We start from the raw sequence: 21354 nt of genomic DNA on the forward strand, positions 1-21354 counted from the left end.
ATTTCTTATTTCCTCCAGTTTCTTTGAGAATTTCCCTAATTCCTGGCACATAACAAATGTGCAAACAATGTTAACCATTAATATCATTAGCATGTATTAATTACTTGCTATTTTCTAGATACTGTGCATTGAATCTCCACAATAATCTAAAGAGGTAGCTAACAGTATTCCCACTTAACAGATGAAGAAATTGAGATTCAAGGAACTTACGTCTTCCTGAAGGTGACATGGCTAGAAGGTGGCATACGTCATGTTTATATCTCTTTAAGTCTGGTTTAAAATTTTGTGCATATCATTGGACAATACCACCTGTATGCAATGTATCATGCTAGCCAATATGCTGTATGCTAGGACATAACCATAATAGTGCACACAAATTTGCTTTAATAAAAATGAATGATACAATAGGGCTACTTTGGAAAATGTCACCAAAACCCATGAGGAAAAAAAAAACAGAAGAGCCCGAGATGAAGCTGTTGGAACAAATATAGGATCTAAGGAACCTCAAAGTAAAGCAAATCATCCAACTAGATGCTATGTTCTCCTCAGTCTGGGGAGCCAGGCCCCCTGGTTTATGGGACTAAAAGAAACTGCACATGACACCCTCAAGCTAAAGATTCCCATCAGCTAGGGAATTAGTCCCTTGTGCCCATGTTGACATTTCAGTTCTCAAATTAATGTTTTCAGATGTTCTCATTACCATCACCACTCACTGCCCCCCCCACCCAAACAACACTGTAAAATTAGTCTTGGGAGCAAAAGAGTAAACACAAGCACAGCTTATGATTCTGCCAAGTTCAACTACCCCTAAAAAAAGCAACATCTGACAGTCAAACAAACAACCAGATTGAAAAACAGAGGTGTCAGCATTGACACATGCTAATTATTTGCTACTCCACAAGGGTTATTAGCTACACTGCCTCAAGATTGAAGGAGAAAACAGTTCCAGGGCCAGAGACAAATATCATTTTGATGGTCCCCAACTGGCTGAAGTCACAGGAAAGCTAATACAGATTTTCTCCTAACATTCCTCTCTAAACAATCTCCCTGATTATACAGTATAAAGTAGAAACAATTTTAGCTACTAATCCTAAATAATCCTAAACCTTGGATACTAAAATCAGGAAATATTTATTCTCTTGTATTTGCAGGTAAAAAGGTGTTCTCAATTCATATTACCAAAATCATAACAATCTGCTATTTTAATTTAAAAAGTATTTTCTTTCCCCATTTATAGTATTAATGGCTTCAAATGCATAAAGAACCTTTTCATAAGCCCCCTCATGGGGATTTAGAGATCAGGAGAGAGGTAACATTTTTTTAAATGTTCTTAATATTGCGATCAATTGGGGATTATTTTTTTAAACCAATTCCTTGAGAATTCTGGATAAAGTCTTTCCATCAGTTGTAAGTTGTTTTTTATTGTCATTTTAATTAGGAGTATAACCCTGGCTTGTAGATGCTATAAGCTTCTTTCGGAAGATGGATTTGTACTGCGGTCTCTGAACTACAATAAACAGAAAGCCATTTCATTCAGGTCCACTACTAGTGGCTGCCTCATCCCTGCATCCAACCTATGGTTGCCCCAGTCACAATGACCGTTGGCCAATTTGTGCAGAGTCACATTTATGCCATGACTGTTCACTGGACTGGAACAATTACTCTACTTTTCAGTGATCCCAATTTGGTATTGTCGTGCTTGTAAAATCCAACTGTAAACTCTACCTTTCCCTGGTAGTCAATCAAGAAGACCTGGACTTTGGTTCTTTTTAAATTATCAGTAATACACTTTATTTACTTTATACTCACTCTCAAAAGGATTTGAAGTAATGTGCTTTAGATATGGCTTTGCCAAACTGTGACCTTGAGCAGGTTGTAACACTCATAAAACTTCTAAACTTTCACAGCGTTTCACTATTATGAAGCACTTCTACATCCTTTCTCTTGTTAAAGTTATTACCCTCAGAGAATGCCAGTTGACCTATATGCTTCTGGTAAAGCTAGCAGGTAGAAGACACTTTAGAAAACAAGGGCAGTGGACAAATGCAAGGGTCTCCCTGTTAATCTACTGATGGTTAGGACTAGAGTTTCAGTATGTTGGTCCAACTTTGGCTTCAACTCTGGCCTCCGGAGAAGTTCCCATCCTGGATATTTGGCAAGAATGAGAGGTCAGAAATGCCAAGACCAGGAGGTCAGGGTGGATATTCTGCCAAGGATCCATACAAGGAACTTCTTGGAAAGAAATGAATTTGAGGAATTTGGCCTGAATATCAGTAGCTACAAAAGGGCCTTGAGTTTTCCTAGCAGATGATTTCAGGAGTATCTAAATTCTGGATTTAGGGATTTATAGACTATAGCTTAAATTGCAAGCCTAGAGCCTAAGAATCATAGCATTTCAGAGTTGAAATAAGCCCTCTTAACTGTTCTTTCTGTCCTGCTCCTCGTCAGTAACCCCTCTAGGGTTTCATGTAGTCTCTGCTTAAAGAGTTTGTCTCCTACCAGATATCTCACTTCATGCTTGGGACACAATAATCATTAGACAATTATTTTTCCTTTCAAGCCCAGGCCTTCTTCCTTCTAACATGACTCATTTATTGTTCTCCCAGTAATGGGCAAGTGGGCTTTTATTGAACTCAAATCTGTTCCCATGTAATTTCCTCCAACTAGAAGATTTCTCTCCTTGTGACTTTGGATATATTTTCTCAGTGATCATAGCAACCCTAAATGATTTCCGAGACAACACACAAAGCCCCTGAGAATTGACACATCTTCCTTTTTACTTCCAACTTCTCCTTGTCTTCTGCATCTCTTTCTTTTCCTCTGATCCCCTTATAATTCTTCTGGAAATGAAGCATGAACTCAGAGAGAAGGCAAAGGGTTCCAGGGGAAAGACAAGAGAAACTTGGTTCAAGCCCTGACAAATTTCCACCTCTAAAGCTTTAAAGTAAATATTACTATTTACTGGATGGAGATGGGGGTATAATGATAGGATATACGTGGATATTCATTATAGATTGCAACATACTATAAAAGCTACGAAATACTTTAATGTTAAATTCTAAAAGACCTCAACCATCATGTAGTCCTGGCTTCTTGTTTTACACTAGAACATTAAACAGAGGGGAAAAGTGACATGTTCAAGGACCACAGCACTAGTTAGAGGCAGAGCTAGCAATGAAAGCCGGATTTTCCAACTCACAATTCTTTGCTTCTTCTACGGCCTCTCTGTTGAACAATGAAAATCCATAAGAATCATCCACACAGAGACCCTAAATAGTACCCCCACACATGTTAGGTGCTCAGTGACTAATGGCTGAAGAAATATATGAGTAAATGGTTGAAGGAATGACAGTAATTATTCACGATGATGACATTTTATAGTTTTCCTCCAAATGTCACTTCTATTTTCAATCTTTTTTTAAATTTTTTTCAATATATGACGTTTATTGTCAAATTGGTTTCCATACAACACCCAGTGCTCATCCCAAAAGGTGCCCTCCTCAATATCCATCACCTACCCTCCCCTCCCTCCCACCCCCCCCTCCCACCCCCCATCAACCCTCAGTTTGTTCTCAGTTTTTAAGAGTCTCTTATGCTTTGGCTCTCTCCCACTCTAACCTCTTTTTTTTTCCTCTTCCCTTCCCCTCCCCTTCTGTTAAGTTTCTCAGGATCCACATAAGAGTGAAACCATATGGTATCTGTCTTTCTCTATATGGCTTATTTCACTTAGCATAACACTCTCCAGTTCCATCCATGTTGCTACAAAGGGCCATATTTCATTCTTTCTCATTGCCATGTAGTACTCCATTGTGTATATAAACCACAATTTCTTTATCCAGTGAAGAAATGGGCAGAAAACATGAATAGACACTTCTCTAAAGAAGACATCCAGATGGCCAACAGGCACATGAAAAGATGCTCAACATCGCTCCTCATCAGGGAAATACAAATCAAAACCACACTCAGATATCACCTCATGCCAGTCAGAGTGGCCAAAATGAACAAATCAGGAGACTACAGATGCTGGCGAGGATGTGGAGAAACAGGAACCCTCTTGCACTGTTGGTGGGAATGCAAATTGGTGCAGCCACTCTGGAAAACAGTGTGGAGGTTCCTCAAAAAATTAAAAATAGACCTACCCTATTTTCAATCATTTTTTAATTAGGTCTCTGTTAAGGAGCTTTGTGCTTAACACGGACCTGTGAAGATTAAATGGGACCACACATGCAAGTCCTGAAAAGCAGCGTCTGGCAATCAGTAAATGCTCACTAATTATTTGTGTTCTCTGTTTCTAACCATTTTTCTAAAAAGACTTATGCTGATGCCATCAACACTCACTAATCTGAAAATCACCTTGCAATCTATGAACCAAAGGAATTCTGCAACTGCCAGAGTAATACTTTGTATTACTACTCCCTGTTGATTCCTACCTTGTACCTTTAACTAGGCCATCCACACGTGCCCCTGGCTGTTGACATCCAAAAAGACACACTTTCTTTCTCTGAACTTGTGTGTACTTAGCCCCTGACCTTTGGGCTCTGTCCCCCATTCCCAGTCAGGACTTGCCTGTTGGACCTGACAAGGTATTTGGCTTTACCTTATTTGACCCTTAGCGTTCTTACTCCCTCTCCTTCAATCTCCATCTCCATCATGGTTTTGGAATTTCCCTTGGTTCCCTGTACTCCAGGCATTCTGGCAGCTCTGTTCCCCCTAAACAAGGCCCTCTCCCTTGACCCAAATTAGTGTGTCTGCCTCTGCCTTATATACAGGTCAGACACTCTCTCTATTGAAGCATTGGTTATAAATATTGATTTTTAATACTTGGGGCTGGCAGGTGGATATAAGCTCTTCATATTTCTGTGTTTCAGAAAAGAGAAACAGAGGTATCTTTATTCCTTATTTTTTTCCATGTTCGTATATAAATTCTAGTCAGTTAACATACAGTGTAATATTAGTTTCAGGTGCAGAATTGAATGATTCATACATACAACTTACATACAACACCCAGCACTCATCACAAGTACCCTCCTTAATACCCATCACCTATTTAGCAAATCCGCTCATCCACCTCCCCTCCAGCAACCCTCAGTTTGTTCTCTATAGTTAATAGTCTATTTCTTGATCTTCCTCTCTTTTTTCTCCCCCTTTGTGGTTTGTTTTGTTGCTTAAGTGCTTTTGTTTTTTTTAAATCATATGATATGTGTCTTTCTCTGACTGACTTCTTTCACTTAGCATAACACTCTCTAGCTCCAACCACATTGTTGCACAAGGCAAGATTTCATTCTTTTTATGGCTGACTAATATTCCATTGTAATCTTCTTTAGCCATTCATCCGTTGATGGACATTTGGGCTCCTTCCATGATTTGGCCAATGTTGATAATGCTGCTATAAACTTTGGGTACATGTATCCGTTCAAATTGGTATTTTTGTATTCTTTGAGAAAATCCCTAGTAGGGCAATCGCTGGATTATAGGGTAGTTCTATTTTTAACTTTTTGAGGAACCTCCATACTGTTTTCCACAGTGGCTGCACCCGTTTGCATTCCCACCAACAGTGCAAGAGGGTTCCCCTTTCTCTGCATCCTTGCCAACCTCTGTTGTTTCTTCTGTTGTTGATTTTAGCCATTCTGACAGGTGTGAGTTGATATCTCATTGTAGTTTTGTATTTCCCTGATGATGCATGGTATTGAGCACCTTTTCATGTGTCTGTTGTCCATCTGTATGTCTTCTTTAGGAAAATGTTTATTGCCCATTTTTTAACTGGATTATTTTTCTTCTTTACTTTTGGGTTAACTGAACGAGCTCTTTCCATTCCTTTCCATATGTTGCCTCTGGTCTCCCATTTTAATAGTGCTCAAATTTGACTTGCCCTTGAAGAATGATTCTTGTGTGCTTTATTGGGTTATTTTCCCTTTGAAGGCTTCATACACCTATCACACACATGTATACACACTGCCATACATGATCTGTATCAGTTGCCAGAATTCTTTAAAATTTTTTTCATGTTTATTTCTTTTTGAGAGAGACAGAATGCAAATGGGTTAGGGGCAGAGAGAGAGGGAGACACAGTTTCCAAAGCAGGCTCCAGGCTCCGAGCTGTCAGCACAGAGCCCAACGCAGGACTCAAACTCAGGAGCTGTGAGATCATGACCTGAGCCGAAGTTGGACACTCAACTGACTGAGCCACCCAGGCGCCCCTCAGTTGCCACAATTCTTGAAGCTTCCTTCTTAATCTGAGTGTATCTGACAATTCATCAAGACTAAAGTCTAAACTTGGGGTAATGGCAGTAAACAAGAAAGAGCTTTGGTAAAGTCACCAATTAGCATTATCCCTGAAGTTCTGGTGCGGATGAGACTTATTTATTATCTTTTTAACTTCTGTGCCTTCTGATACATTACCACTTAATATCTTCTTATTTAATAGTCTATCTACTCCTGCTAAATCCCAGCCAGAATGTCAGTTGCTTCAGAGCATGGACTTGATCTGTTTATATTCACAGCTCTATCTTCAGAACCCAAAACACTGTGCTTGACAAATAGCAGGCAACCAATCAATGTTTGTTGAATAATAAATGGATGAATGAATGAGTGAATGAATGAAAAGCAGAGTGAAGTTTTGGTTGGATCACAGCCTTGGGCATCAAAGAAATTCCTGTTCAAGTTTGGTGATGCCACTTTCCGGCTATGAGGCTTCTCTGAATTTCAATTTCTTCATCAATAAAATGGGGATGGTAATGTTACCTACCTCATAGGTTTGGGGGGAGAATTAAATAAGAGAATGCCTATTACTTTTTTAATTTATTTATTTAAATTCAAGTTAGTTAACATACTGTGTAGTATTGGTTTCAGGAATAGAACCCAGAATTTAGTGATTCATCACTTCCATATGACACCCAGTGCTCATCCCAACAAGTGTCCTCATCAATGCCCATCACCGGTTTAGCCCAGCCCCTACCCACCTCCCCTCCAGCAACCCTCAGTTTTTCTCTGTACTTAAGAATCTATTATGGTTTGCCTGCCTCCCTGTTTGTATCTCATTTTTCCTTCCCTTCCCTTATGTTCATCTGTTGTTGTTGTTGTTGTTGTTGTTTAATTTATTTATTTATTTTGAGAGAGACAGAGATAGTATGAGTGGGGGAGGGGCAGAGAGAGGGAGAGAAAGAGAATCCCAAGCAGGCTCAACCCTGCCAGGGCAGAGCCACGAGATCATGACCTGAGCAGAAACCAAGAGTCAGACACTTAACCGACCAAGCCACCCAGGCGCCCTCATCTGTTGTGTATCTTAAATTACACATATGAGGGAAATATGATATTTATCTTTCTCTAACTGACTTATTTCACTTAGCATAATACACTCTAGTTCCATCCACATTGTTGCAAATGGCAAGATTTTATTTTTTTGATTGCTGAATAATATTTCATTATTATTTAATCTTCTTTACCCATTCATCAGTCAGTGGGCATTTGGGCTCTTTTCATAATTTAGCTATTTTTTATAATGCTGCTATAAACATTGGGGTGCATGTGTCCCTTCAAATCAGCATTTTTATATCCTTTGTAGTGCAATTCTGGGTCATAAGGTAGAAGATATTTGTAAATGACCTATTGGATAAAAGGTCAGTATCCAAAATTTGTAAAGAACTTGTCAAAAACTCAACATCCCCCCAAAAAATAATCCGGTGAAGCAATGGGCAGAAGATATGAATAGACACTTTTCCAAAGAAGACATCCAGATAGTTAACAGACAGATGAAAAGATGCTCAACATCACTCATTATCAGAGCAACACAAATCAAAACCGCAATGAGATACCACCTCACACCTGTTGGCAAGAATGCAGAGAAAGGGGAACACTTTTGCACTGTCGATGGGAATGTAAACTGGTGCAGCCACTCTGGAAAACAGTATGGAGTTTACTCAAAAATTAAAAAGAGAGAGAGAGAGAGGGAGAATGCCTATTAAAATTCTTAGCACAGGGGCGCCTGGGTGGCTCAGTCAGTTAAGTGTCTGACGTCGGCTCAGGTCATGATCTCGAAGTTCGTGAATTCGAGCCCCACAACGGGCTCTGTGCTGACAGCTCGGAGCCTGGAGCCTGCTTCGGATTCTGTATCTCCCTCTCTCTCTCTGCCCCTCCTCCTCTCTCTCTCTCTCTCTCTCTCTCTCTCTCTCTTTCTCTCTCTCTCTCTCAAAAAATAAATAAACATTTTAAAAAGTTTTAAAATTCTTAGCACAGTAGCTGCCATATTTTCAGAACTAGATAAATGTTGACTGTTACATCTATTCTTTTCAGTGAAAATCCGCAAATGTTGAAGCTTATTAGAGATAATTGAACTAACTTAATGACTAGTAGTTATGGCTGTACAGAAGACAAATTAGTTTCATTAATCTGTCAGCAAGATTTTACTTATAGAGCCACATTGACAAAACATGTATCAGTCACACCTACCATGTTTAAAACATTATACTAGGATTTCAGGAGTGGGCAAGATGCAAGGATGGATATGACATAGTCTCTTTCCTCTAGGAACATAAAATCTGGAAGACCCCCTATGTGTGCTGTACTATGCTACGTAAATAAAAATATGAGAGACTGTTGCCTCCCACATCATCTGACTGACTTTTTGTGCTTTGCAGAAAATTATTCTCTAACACTTAACCTTTTGTTTAAAACCTTACAATGAGCAACCCACTGCCTCATGAAACATATCACTCTACTTGGAAATGGTAGTCACCATTGGAAAGATTTTCCTTGAAATTTACCACAAATCTGCCTTTCTCTGGGGCACCTGAGTGGCTCAGTCGGTTAAGCATTCTGACTTTGGCTCAGGTAATAATCTCGCCATTTGTGATTTTTGAGTCCCACGTTGCGCTCTGTGCTGACCTCTTGGAGCCTGGAGCCTGCTTCAGATTCTGTATCTACCTCTCACGCTGCCCCACCCCCACTTGCGTTCTGTGTCTCTCAAAAATAAATAAACATTTTTAAAATTTTTTAAATCTTAAAAAAAAAACCTGCCTTTCTGGAATTTCTATACATTGATCCAACTTCTGCCTTCTGGACACACCCAGAAAGTTTTTTTTTTTTTCCTTTATACATCAGAGGTTAGCTAAGTAAGGCCTACAGGCAAATCCAGCTACTTGTTTGTTTTTGTAAATAAAGTTTGTTGGAATACAGCCAAGCCTATTGGTTTATCTGTTGTCTGTGGCTGCTTTTGCACAATAACAGACTAGTTGCAATAGAGAACTTATGGCCTCTTTGATCTCTGCTGTATATGGCAGACCTTGAAACAATTAATATGTCTTCACTTAAAGTGGGAAGCCTAGAACTGTGCCTAGATCTCCGGGTGGGAGCTAATGAAGGCAGAATGAAGGCTCAGTATCACCTCCCTTGTCCTGGACACTGTACTTCTAATTATGTGGCCAGAGATTAGGTTGGCTTTTGACTGACACAGAATACTAGAGTATAAAGGACTCCATTTCTGAGATTATTTTCCCCAGGAGCTTCTGTTAAGTTATGCATCCCCACCTTGCAGTGGTGTAGCATAGTGTTAGAAACTATGCACAAAACTTTCCATCTTTCCAGCCTGTCCAGAGAAATCAGAAAACAATTTAGCGTATATTAAAGGGCTGTATTGGTCAGGGTCAGACAAGAAGAAGATGTTCTACTCAAGCTAGGATTTTTTAAGAAAATATAATAAAGAGACCATTGACATACCTGTGGGCAGGGTTGAGAGAACTAACAAGGGAATTTGTCACCACCCTTTCTCCATAAAGGTGAATGGGGAGGGAGGGATTTTGTTGGGACTCGTGGAAGCTGGAGCCATGGAAGAAGGGCTGCCCAACTGGAGCTGTGGTGGTAGAGACACAACCACTACCAGAACTAAGCTACGAGGAAGGTGGGGAGGGAGGGAAATATTTCCCTGATGTGCTCTTCCCCCACCCTCTGCTGCCATGGATGGAGCCCAACCTGAAGCTAAAGGGCAAGACAGCCACGCAAGTCACCCCCCATAGGGTGTGCCCCCATAGGGCACAGAGCAAGACTGAGTATATGCAGAAGTTGGCGCAGAGAATGACAAAAGCTAAATGATGTGCCAGGTGCTTAATAAATGCTGAATGCGTAAACAGATGAATGAATGAAGTGAGCCCAAGGTCTGTTGTTCAATTAATGTTTGTTGAACTGCAAAATGAGTGGGAAGACAGTGATCTCCTTTATGGCCTCTTGCCTCAGAACTATCACTGGTACTGCTTGGCATTCCAGATTTTCTACCCCCAATGGAGCCTTTGTCCTGTGCTCCACTCCCTCTGCACCTTCCCTAGCCTCAGCTGACCACTTAGGGCTTCCTGCAAGAGTGTAAAAAGAGTCTGGATCCTTCTGAACAGACCTAGGACATTATCAAAAAGAGGGCAGTAAGTCCTGAAATTATTCTCAGAATTTTAAATGCATTCTAGAATGTTCAGAGTTTTATAAATGAAAACCAGGGGTGCCTGACTGGCTCAGTTGGTACAGCATGAAACTCTTGATATTAAGGTTGTAAGTTCAAACCCCACATTTGTTATAAAGATTACTTAAAAATAAAATCTTAAAAAAAAAAAGGAAAAGAAAAATTCAGCATCACTGTACTACATGGAGAGAAATTGGTGGCTTTCGAGAAAGCTGCCCCAGACATTTGTGTTACAGACTCTGGATTCACCAGACACCTCATTATCAAGTGCCTTGGGGCTGGCTGTTTGATGTTCAAGTGGCCTTCGTCACATCATAGCCTTCTATTGCAAAGATGTCTGGGCTCTCCATTCATTTTGGTAGTATCAGTAATGTTGAGATAGTGGGGTGTGTGTGAGAGAGATCCTCAGTGGCCTGCTTGTCATGTCCTCCTCCATCACCTGAGCATGGAGAGTATTCAGCACTTAATTCCTCGAAGGATATTCCTAAGGGTTCTGAATTTTGAAGACATAAAAATTATTTGAAGGCATTATTTGGTCTGCTACTCTAGCTAGACTATTTTATCAAGGAACGTGCAAGACAGGGTCGGGCACTAAATTAGGAATTGCTGTCCACACACCAAAGCAAATTTTAAAAAGTTAAGTGCAGACACATATGGGCCAATTTTGTATCCAAGTCCTGAAATCGTTTTTGTTCTCACAGTGGTACAACTAGCAGTTGTACAGACTGAGGCCAGTTTCCAGAGTTTAAAATGTCCTATATAAAACCCAGGGCCAGATATATTGGAAGGAGCAAGGTGGGAACCGTGATCCGTGATGGGCATAGTCTAAGTGGGACAAGCCCATACCTGACAGCCCAATGATCAACTTTGTCCTCACCAAAAGTTAGTCACACTTTGAAAAGCATTCTTCTGCCAGTGCTCCTGTGTTCCATGAGATAGAATCAAACCTGAGCTTCATGTTGGAGTGGCCAAATGCCCAAAGTCAGCCATGGCTGTGATGGGACTTGTGAATAAATTTTACTCAAGGTCTCTAGGACCAAATTTCATAAAACCTATCCCAATTAGGATGCCTGTCAAAGTTTGAGTAACACCTAAAGATTAGATAGTGGTGCTGTATCAGTGTCAATTTTCTGATTTTAATCATTACACTGTTAAGGTAAGAGAATACCCTTATTCTTGGGAAAACACACTGACATATTTAGGGGTTAAGCGGCACCATGACTGAGGTGCCTGGCTGGCTCACTTGGTCAAGCATCTCACTCTTGATTGCATTCAGCTCAGGTGATGATCTCACAGTTCACGAATTTGAGCCCCACGTTGGGCTCTGCACTGATGGTGCAGAGCCTGCTTGGGATTCTCTCTCTCTCTCTCTCTCTCTCTCTCTCTCTCTCTCTGCCCTGCTCTCTCTCTTTCTCTCTCAAAAGAAACAAATAACTTAAAAGCTTTTTAGGGGCGCCTGGGTGGCACAGTGGGTTAAGCGTCCGACTTCAGCCAGGTCACGATCTCGCGGTCCGGGAGTTCGAGCCCCGCGTCAGGCTCTGGGCTGATGGCTCGGAGCCTGGAGCCTGTTTCCGATTCTGTGTCTCCCTCTCTCTCTGCCCCTCCCCCGTTCATGCTCTGTCTCTCTCTGTCCCAAAAATAAAATAAAAAACGTTGAAAAAAAATTAAAAAAAAAACTTTTTAAAAAGGGGCCTCATGACTGCAACTTATTCTCAAGTGATTCAGAAAAAGTAATAATTTGTGTATGCGGAGACAAAAGAATAAGTTAAATGTGGTAAAATATTTAACTGTTAGGGTATCTGAGTGAAAGGTTTATGGGCTTTTACTTTTTTATGATTTTTGCAACTTTTCTGTACGTTTCAAATTACTTCATAATAAAGTTGTCAAAAAACGCATTGCAAAAAACTAGGGCTGTCCTCTGCCTGTCACTGAAGTGCAGTGATGGTGGTCAAGCTGGGGCCATAGATTGAGTCAGAAATGATGTCTCCTCTTCTGTCATCCTCAAACTAAGATGAGTCATTTTCTCTTTCAGCTAAAGAACTCTTCTATTCATGGAGGTGAAAACTAAGGAAGGTTTCCACATGAACCGTGAAGGTAAGGGGAACTTGATCACGTGTCCTTCTGTCACATCACCCATCGGTCCTGCTGTCCATTTCAACCAGGGCAGGGACTCACGTATCTTGGCTCACAGAGCAAATAATTCCAAAACAGTCATCATCTACATGGTCTCATGCTGCTGTTCTCAAAGACCCTTTAATCTTCTGAGCCTGTCCTGCTCAGAGAAACCTTCTCTTTTTCTAAAGGTATATACCAAAAATCTCATATCTTTTATGAGAGATTTTTATTTTCTTCTTCTGTTTTCTGTACTTGAGAGATTTTCAACAATAACTGTGTTACTTTGAAAATCAGGAAAAAGAAATATTATTCTTGTTTTCCCAAGCAGCTCTACATAAATTCTTGCCATAGCTTTCTGTGCCCCTCTTAGCCCCCTAATACTGTCACTGCTGCATGTCTCCTCCCTCCCACCTCAATGACAGACCTCATGGAAAGACTCATATGCGCCAGGCCCTGGATCTTCTCCATCTACCATTAGCAAGGGAAATCATTTCATGGCCCAATGGTCCCCTGAGTCCCAGGCACAATCTGCTGGCTTGGATCTCACAAGCTACTGGTTGCCTCTCCCCACCTACAATATCCTATTGCCATTTTGGCATCGGAATCAGGTAGAAGTATTTAACTCACATTTTCCCTCTTCATCCCAATTCAAATACCATGCCCTTATTCCATCTCCTTAGGATACCAGGCCCAGCTGACAAATCCATCATATGAAGTATTAAGACTCCATTTTACATATGGAGAAACCAAGCCATATGGCTTGCCTCTGTATCTACTACAGTAAAATGGGATCTAGACCCACTGAGACCAACGTGACTGTGTAACCCTGAGAATTCACTCTTGTCTTTCAGAGGAAGTTAAAGACTCTTGAAGATGTGAAACTGACTGGGCCATTGGTAGAAGAAACTTGTGGCCAAAATTGTCCTAGGATTTCCTGAGACCACCTCAGGATATTTACTAGTTTTCCAACATTGATAAAGTGATAGCCCTTTGAAGGTCATATGGCACTTCACTGTCAAAAGCCAAGCCTGAGCTTTCAATTTGGGCCAGAAGTTCTCAACTTGAGCACTGTTGAAATTCTGGGCCAGATAATTCTTTGTCATGGAGGCTGTTCTGCTCATCCCTGAGATCTCAGCAGCATCCCTAACCTCTAGATGCCACTAGGACACCACCCCCACCCTGCTTGTAACAATCAACAATGTCCCCAGATATTCCCTAAGGTTCCAGGGAGGACAAAATGTCCCCCCTAGTGATGATAATAAAATAACACTTCTAGACATTACCAAATGTCCCCTGGGTAGGGGCAGGGGGAAGCACAGTCTGCCCCATGGAGAACCACCACTGTAAGTTACCTCAGCCCAGCAAGAACTTCTGCTTTTCATACAAATGGACTTAAATTCATAGTATCTGGAATAAAATTAACAAAGACTTGCAGAAGGACCGCCATGAGTTGTCAGAATGAATGCTGTGGCACAACAGGACCCTATGCCATAATGTACCCTGCCCGGGAGTATGTGACAACATTGCAGCTGGTGAATCAACCTAGCCAGAAAACCAGCCTCTATGTGTTTCTACTTTCTGGGTTTCTGCCCCTTGATGCCAAATGCCTCATAGGATTTGTTTGAGTGAAACACAAGCAAAGGAGAACAGGGTAGCGCTGAATAATGTGAGTAGCCCTTCCATTCATGAGGGCAAAGAGATCCAGAAAAAGCACTGTGTAGCCTTAACTGTGTTGCAAAGCACCAGGGGGATTTGGCTGCTATTTTTTATTTTATAGACCACATTACTGCACTAAAGACTTAGTGATCTCCAGTGATTTCATAAAGTTTGATATTTTTCAACAAGTAGAAACCCATTCTTGGCAGTGGTTTGATGGGAAATCCCTTTTTCCATTCCTCAAAGAGTGTAGAGCAAGTGAGGCTGTGGCCACAGATTTACCCATGGTACCACATGGTGAACCAAGGCCCCAAGAATAAATCCCGAAGTACAAGTATTGGAATACAGTCTTCCTGCTCATCTCCAAGCATGCCTCTTTTTTCCCTGGCTGTTCTCTGTCCCCCACACCCACCTCTCTTTATCCTCCATCATTTATCCCACTGAGTGTTTGGTTTGAAAGGCTACCTCTGCTACCCATGAGTATCTGTGAAAACACAGGCAAGGATCTAAGAACAGTTGCACGGTTGTCCAAGAAAAGCAGAAATATGGCTCAGTTTCAGGGTGAGAAGAACATCCAGAAAGCAATGTTCTTAAAGGAATCCAGGGAGAAAAATCTCTCTAAAAGAGAGATTGCAGTTCCTGGCCAGGATTCCACCAAAAGTGCCACAGTCCATTTTGTGGCCTTTAATCTGGTTTTTGGTCTCTTTACCTTAATTATTAACCCTTCAGTCTTGTCCCAATGTGATCACTCCCTAACAAGCTCTCCCTAGCAACCTCCTCCCAAGGGTGGAACAGAACGTCACTCTGACTGGCATGCCAGGTTCTTTTGCAAGAGCTTGGCATCCTCTGGGCTCTCCCCATTCCATCTCTCCCACATCCAGCCTTTTCCCAAGCTCCCATCTGCACAACTCTGACCTGATTGCAGTGATGGAGGTATTGAATCCAGCCCCACTGTGTCCAGTACACTAGCCATTAGCCACATGCAGCCATTTACATGTAAATTCTTTGAAAATAACTTTTAAAACTCAGTTCCTCAGTCACACTGGCTACATTTCAAATGCTCAATAGCCACATACTCCTCTAGCCTGAGGCTGTTACTGGCAATGGGGAGTTCTGGAAAGGAGGTTCTGGAGAAGAAGCCTAAAATTACCAGTTGTGTAGGGAGGGATAGAAAAGAGTACAAGGAACAAAATTCCAAAGGGGAAATGAAGGGGGACCAAAGGAAAACTGGATATCCTTTGCCAAAGGCCCAAACCTAACCAAATATACATCTACTCCATCACAAAGCTCTCTATGTTGACACTTGCAAATAAAGGAGCCACTGGGGTCGGCTTTGGGTCCTGCTTCCTTCATTGTATGGCCCCTGGATTCTGTGGGCTCCTTTTGAAGCAAGAGACAAAAGCAAAGGGGAAAATGTAACCAGCAGTGTCTGCCATGCCCAGTTATACCCAGAGCTGTGGATAGGAAGGAGGGGCTTTCTACCCCTCATCCCTGAAGCAACCTCCCCAGAGAAGCCCCTGTTTCCTCCACCAGGTCACATCTTCCCACTGTTGGCTTGCATGGCACCTACAGAACTCCCTTAATACTTGTGTCAAGTACATGTAAGTGTTTTACTAGCTTCTCTCCACTACCAGACTAAGTACTAAGGGGGTTGTTTGAGCAAAACACCATGTTCTCAGGGCCCTGCCCATGCCTGTTGCACCATAGATGCTCAGTGAATATTTGTTGAAAGATGGATTGATAAGTGGATGGGTGGATGGATAAATGGATGTGTGAGTGTTCTAGCCACTACACTAGGTATACCCTGCCTTTTTCTGAAAATGCATTAAAAAGGGCTGAATTTTGGTTTTCCTTCTTCCTCCCCATTCTCACTTACTGGGTCTGTCCTGCGAGTATTTATTGTTCCACCCCCAATCCCAGCCTAATTCAAGGACCTTGGCCATTACATCTTTGATTGGACAACTGAGTTTTTGTTAAGAAAGGGCTTCTTCTGAGGAAAGCTGAGTAAAGGGGAAAGAAGAAAAAAGAGTGAATATAAGCCGCTAAGAGAGACAAGTAATTATCTTGCTGCATCAGTAGCTCACATGTTTTGAATGAAGAAGCAGGTTTGAAAGAACATATTGTACATGACTGAGAAGGGTTGATTTAATCCAGTACAGATGGGATGTGCTTGTATAAGAGATGGACCAAAGTGAGGGGAGATAAGGGGACTTGGGGACTGGTAGTGGTTTCAAGAGGTGGCAGAGATGCTCTGACTTTCTGACAACAGGCAAGGAGGTGGGGCTTTAACCCTTGCACCCATCTGCTGCCCCACCTCCCCACCACCCTTTGAACTTCCAGATCCTCCTACTTTACATACCAAGGATGACCAGAAGCTGAGGGGCCAAGGTAAAACAAGTGCCCAGCTTCTGAGAGAACCCTACTGAACTTCTTAAACCACCTGAATAAGATGACCCCACTCTTCTCTGAGGCTCTGAAAGAGTTTTCCCGTGAAATTGCCTGTCAACAACTTGTCAGAAGCTTAATGGCAAATAAAATATCCCTGGGTATTTTAAATAACCCTCAGGTGGACACAGTGATGGAATTCAGAGAAGTGGAGAGAATTCTTAAAAACAAAGGAACAGGCTGTGGGACATCAAGAACTGTTGTGGGGTGCCTGGATGGCTCCATCAGTTGAGCATCTGACTCTTGATATTGGCTCAGGTCATGGTCCCAGGATCATGAGATAGAGCCCCTCATGGGGCTCTGTGCTGAGCATGGAGCCTGCTTGAGATTCTCTCTCTCTGCCCCTCTCCCACTCACACATGCACCAGTACAGGGTCTCTCTCTCTCTCTGTCCCTCTCTCTCTCTCTCTGTCTCTCTCTCTCTCTCTCAAAAATAAATAAACATTTTCAAAAAGTTGAAAAAAAAAGAACTATTGCAATCACTCTTTACTGTTTGGTGGGAGACGGGGCTCATGCTCAACCACACACACTAACACAGGGAGATTGGCTGTCAGCAGCTGCTGAAACTTTTGCCACAATGCAAATAAGCCATTTCTGTATTCCCCAAGTGGGGACCTTTTCCATGTATTTACACCATGAAAGGACAGGTTTTTATTTGGAGATTGTTTTTGTGGTATTAAAATTTTTTATTGAGACTTTCCCCCCCTCAATTATAAAAGTAATAACTTTTTTTGTTGTTTGTTTTTAATTTTATTTTTTATTTTTTAAAATTTACATCCAAATTAGCATATAGTGAAACAATGATTTCAGGAGTAGACTCCTTAATGCCCCTTACCCATTTAGCCCATCTTCCCCCCCACAACCCTGCCAGTAACCCTCAGTTTGTTCTCCATATTTATGAGTCTCTTCTGTTTTGTCCCCCTCCCTGTTTTTATATTATTTTTGTTTCCCTTCCCTTATGTTCATCTGTTTTGTCTCTTAAAGTCCTCATATGAGTGAAGTCATATGATTTTTGTCTTTCTGGGACTAATTTCACTTAGCATAATACCCTCCGGTTCCATCCATGTAGTTGCAAATGGCAATATTTCATTCTTTTTTGATTGCCGAGTAATCCTCCATTGTATATATATACCACATTTTCTTTATCCATTCATCCATAGATGGACATTTGGGCTCTTTCCATACTTTGGCTATTGTTGGTAGTGCTGCTATAAAGATGGAGGTGCATGTGTCCCTTCAAAACAACATACCTGTATCCCTTGGATAAATACCTAGTAGTGCAATTGCTGGGTTGCAGGGTAGTTCTATTTTTAATTTTTTGAGGAACCTCCAGACTTTTCCAGAGTGGCTGCACCAGTTTGCATTCCCACCAGCAGACATTCACAGAGCTTCAAAGAAAAGGCTGGATTATAATGGGGTCTTTTAGGCAGTCAAGGACATTCAGAAATGCATTCCAGAAATCCAGGTGTTTATCAGCCCCTCTGCTTAGGCAAACCCATGGAAAACATCCCAAGCCATTTATATTTTGACTTGTAAATAAATTGGCAGTTAACATAACTTTGAGTGTCAGCAAAGCAGCAAACTTCCCTTTCAAATCATGTTGTTCTTGTGATAATATTAAAATTAATTTCTGTCTCTAATGGTGAGTTGAGAAGCATGGGAATGCAACAATAGGATGTCTGCCAGGCCAAGGATGACAATCATTGTGGATAATCTTCCAAGAAGAGTGTTACAAAGAAAATGAGAAATTGACTAACCTTTTGAATATTGACTTCTTAATCTTTTTTTCCCTTTGGTGGTCTCAGAGAGGGTTGTCTGGAAGACATAACATCAATTATATGTTGTGCCGTGAGGTGATGTTACTATTGTAAAGTGGTGAGTCAGCAATGACTTACCAGGTTCTGCCAGGCCAAGGTCATGGTGGCCAGGTATGCAGATATTTGCACAGGCCCACTCTACCTCTGTGAGCAAATACATTGGTACAGGAAGCCTAGCAACCAATTGAGAGCTAGACCTACTGTTTGTTATGCTAACGGTATGGTAAACTTATTAAGAAATATATGGAGAGATCCTTTTATAATTGACAATGGCACTCGCTTCTTAAGATGTTAAGCATATTTTAGCAGATTTTTCTAAGTGCAGCTGTCTTACTTTGGGATACAGAAACACATCAGTATTCAAAGCTCACTTATAAAGCAACCACATCTTTGTTAGCTTTGTTACCCATCCGTCTTTGAGTTCAAATTAATACACATGAACAGCTTCATTGGAAGAATCAGTAGGGTCTCATATCTCTCAGTAATGGGAAGGGCTTGTTGATTAATGGGAAGAACATGTTGCACAGCTCAAGGTCAAGTGCTTTTTCAGTGGCTCTGTGAATTAAATAATGTATTATATGTGGCCTTATAAACTATTCGGTCAGTCATCCAAGTGCTGTTGAACACCTGTGAACATACAAATGTGACAGTGTGAGGGAGCTAAAAATGTAGAGGAAGCAAGACAGGTTACTCTGAGACTTTGATGATGGTATTCATGATGGATCAGCCGTAGGCCAGATGTCAGAGATTTCCCACTTATTTGTAGGCCTGCTGCTTGGTTAAATATAGTAGCTGCCATCTCAGTCACTACAATGCCCAGCCTCTTTGTATCTTGGAAGCTTAATAACCAAAGGTTTACTTGTCACCCAAGTCACAGTTCATTGGGCATCAGCAGGGGATGCAGGATCCTTCCATCTATTGGCTATCCTTGGCTCTTAGGACCTTTAAGTCCTTAATTTCATCTTCCTCTGGCCAGTAATGGGTGAGAGAAAGAGAGAGAATGAATGAGCAAGTGAGAATGTGTGGAAAGTTTTAAATACCAGGACTAGATTAGAAGTACATCACTTCTGCTCACTTTCAGACGCCACAACTCAGTCACCTGATCCCACCTAATTACAAGGGCTTCAATGAGGTGATCTTTAACTATGTGCCCAGAAAGAAAAGGAGAATCAAATTTCTGATGGACAGCAGAAGTTTTTATCATTCCTGGGAATGGTCTTCCAGGATTCTGAGATGGTAGGGAAAAGTAAATAAAGAGGAAAAATGCTTTCACACATTCTTGAGAATTTCTTCCTAGGCATGTTAACTTTCTCAGGTATGCACGCAGCCTACTGTCAGTGCTTTAAAGATTCTCCCATCAGGCACTTGACCAATGCACTTCATCTTTCCAAGCCTCAGTTGCCCCATATAGAAAAGTGAGAGGTTGGGTCCGAATCTTTTCAAGCCCTTTTTCCTTTCATATCCAAAATTCTAGAACTTCTGCTATCCATTTTCTCCTGAGACAAATAAGCAGGGAGGCAGGAAGCCAATGCCACTAGGGCAATAATTTATTTTTTATTTTAACTTTAATTTCTGTTCTTACTTCCCAAGCCCAGGTTTCTAGAAATTAAAATGTATATAATAGGGGCACCTGGGTGGCTCAGTAGTTAAGCATCTGACTTTGACTCAGGTCATGACCTCACCGTTCATGAGTTTGAGCCCTGCTTCGGGTGAGCTTGAGCCCCAGTCTGACCTCTGTGCTGACAGTGCAGAGCCTGCATGGGATTCTATCCCTCTCTCTCTGCCCCTCACTTACTTGCAACCGCTCTCAAAAAAAATTTATATATATATATATATATATATATATATATATATATATAATAGACAAGGTTGTTACCAATATAATAGTGATTTTTTATGGCAAAATAAAGTTTTGTGTGTGGGTGAATAGCACATTCACACACACGTATATAACACACACAAAGGTTCCTCTGTGAAAAAATAATCTTGTTTGAACAGTCTTGCAAAACATATTCTCCTCCTACTCTCCTGCCCTGTGTTAGTCAGTTTTGTAGTGATAACATACCGTACTATTTCAGTGGCTTACAACATTTGCTTTTTGCTCACTTTATGTAAAAACAGAGGATCCGCTGTGGGCTGGCAGTGGCTGTGCTAGGATGGGATGGACTCTGCTAGGCTTATCTAGGTTCCACCTGTCTTCTCATTCTAGAACCCAGACTAAGGGAGTAGCCACTATCTGGGACATCCTGAGGGCATGTGGAGAACAAGAACAAGAAGGCCTAAGCCAAATCATGCAATTGTTTAAGACTTCTGTTCACACAGCAAAAACAATTACAACCATTCACGTTCCATTGACCAAAACTTTCCACATGGCATTGAAATGGGATGTGTGTTCCTCCAACAAGATATAGGATTATGTTCAATGACAATGGATGGCAATATGCAATCCTGTGACTGTGAGAGAGAAAATATTTGAGGATTATAATCCAGTCTGCTTATACTCCCACTACCTCCATTGAAGTTCTAAATGCAACACTTTTCATGGAGACGAAACCACTGTACCTCCCTCCTTCTGTGGTGGAAAGTTCTTGGGTTAGAGACAGTTAGGAGGGAGAAGCCATCAGCCCCAGGGAAATAGAGGGATTAGCTAGTCCTCATTATAGGCTGGCACTGTTTTAAGCTCATTGCCAAAAGTGACTCATCTGATCTTCATAACAGCTTTATGAAGTCGGTCCTAGTATTATTCCCATTTTACAGAAGAGGAAACTAAGGCACAAAGAAGTTAAGTAAGTTGCCTGTGAACACACATCTCGTGAGTGGCAGAAACAGGATTCCAACCCAGATGTTTTGGCTCCAAAATCCCTGCTCGTAAACACAATGAAG

General features: G+C 41.4%; 1 protein-coding gene across 2 annotated transcripts in view; it reads left to right on the plus strand.

Moving 5' to 3' along the window:
* PRLR (prolactin receptor) overlaps positions 1–21354 on the plus strand; it is a 161770-nt gene that overhangs the window by 106881 nt on the left and 33535 nt on the right. For both annotated transcript variants that reach the window (XM_047877544.1, XM_047877535.1), the window contains one exon: positions 12471–12532. The gene's annotated coding sequence lies outside the window, so the exon portion shown is untranslated. The remainder of the gene's footprint in view (positions 1–12470; positions 12533–21354) is intronic.

This window comes from Prionailurus viverrinus, chromosome A1 (genome assembly GCF_022837055.1).
Source record: "Prionailurus viverrinus isolate Anna chromosome A1, UM_Priviv_1.0, whole genome shotgun sequence".
Taxonomy (NCBI): Eukaryota; Metazoa; Chordata; class Mammalia; order Carnivora; family Felidae; genus Prionailurus; species Prionailurus viverrinus.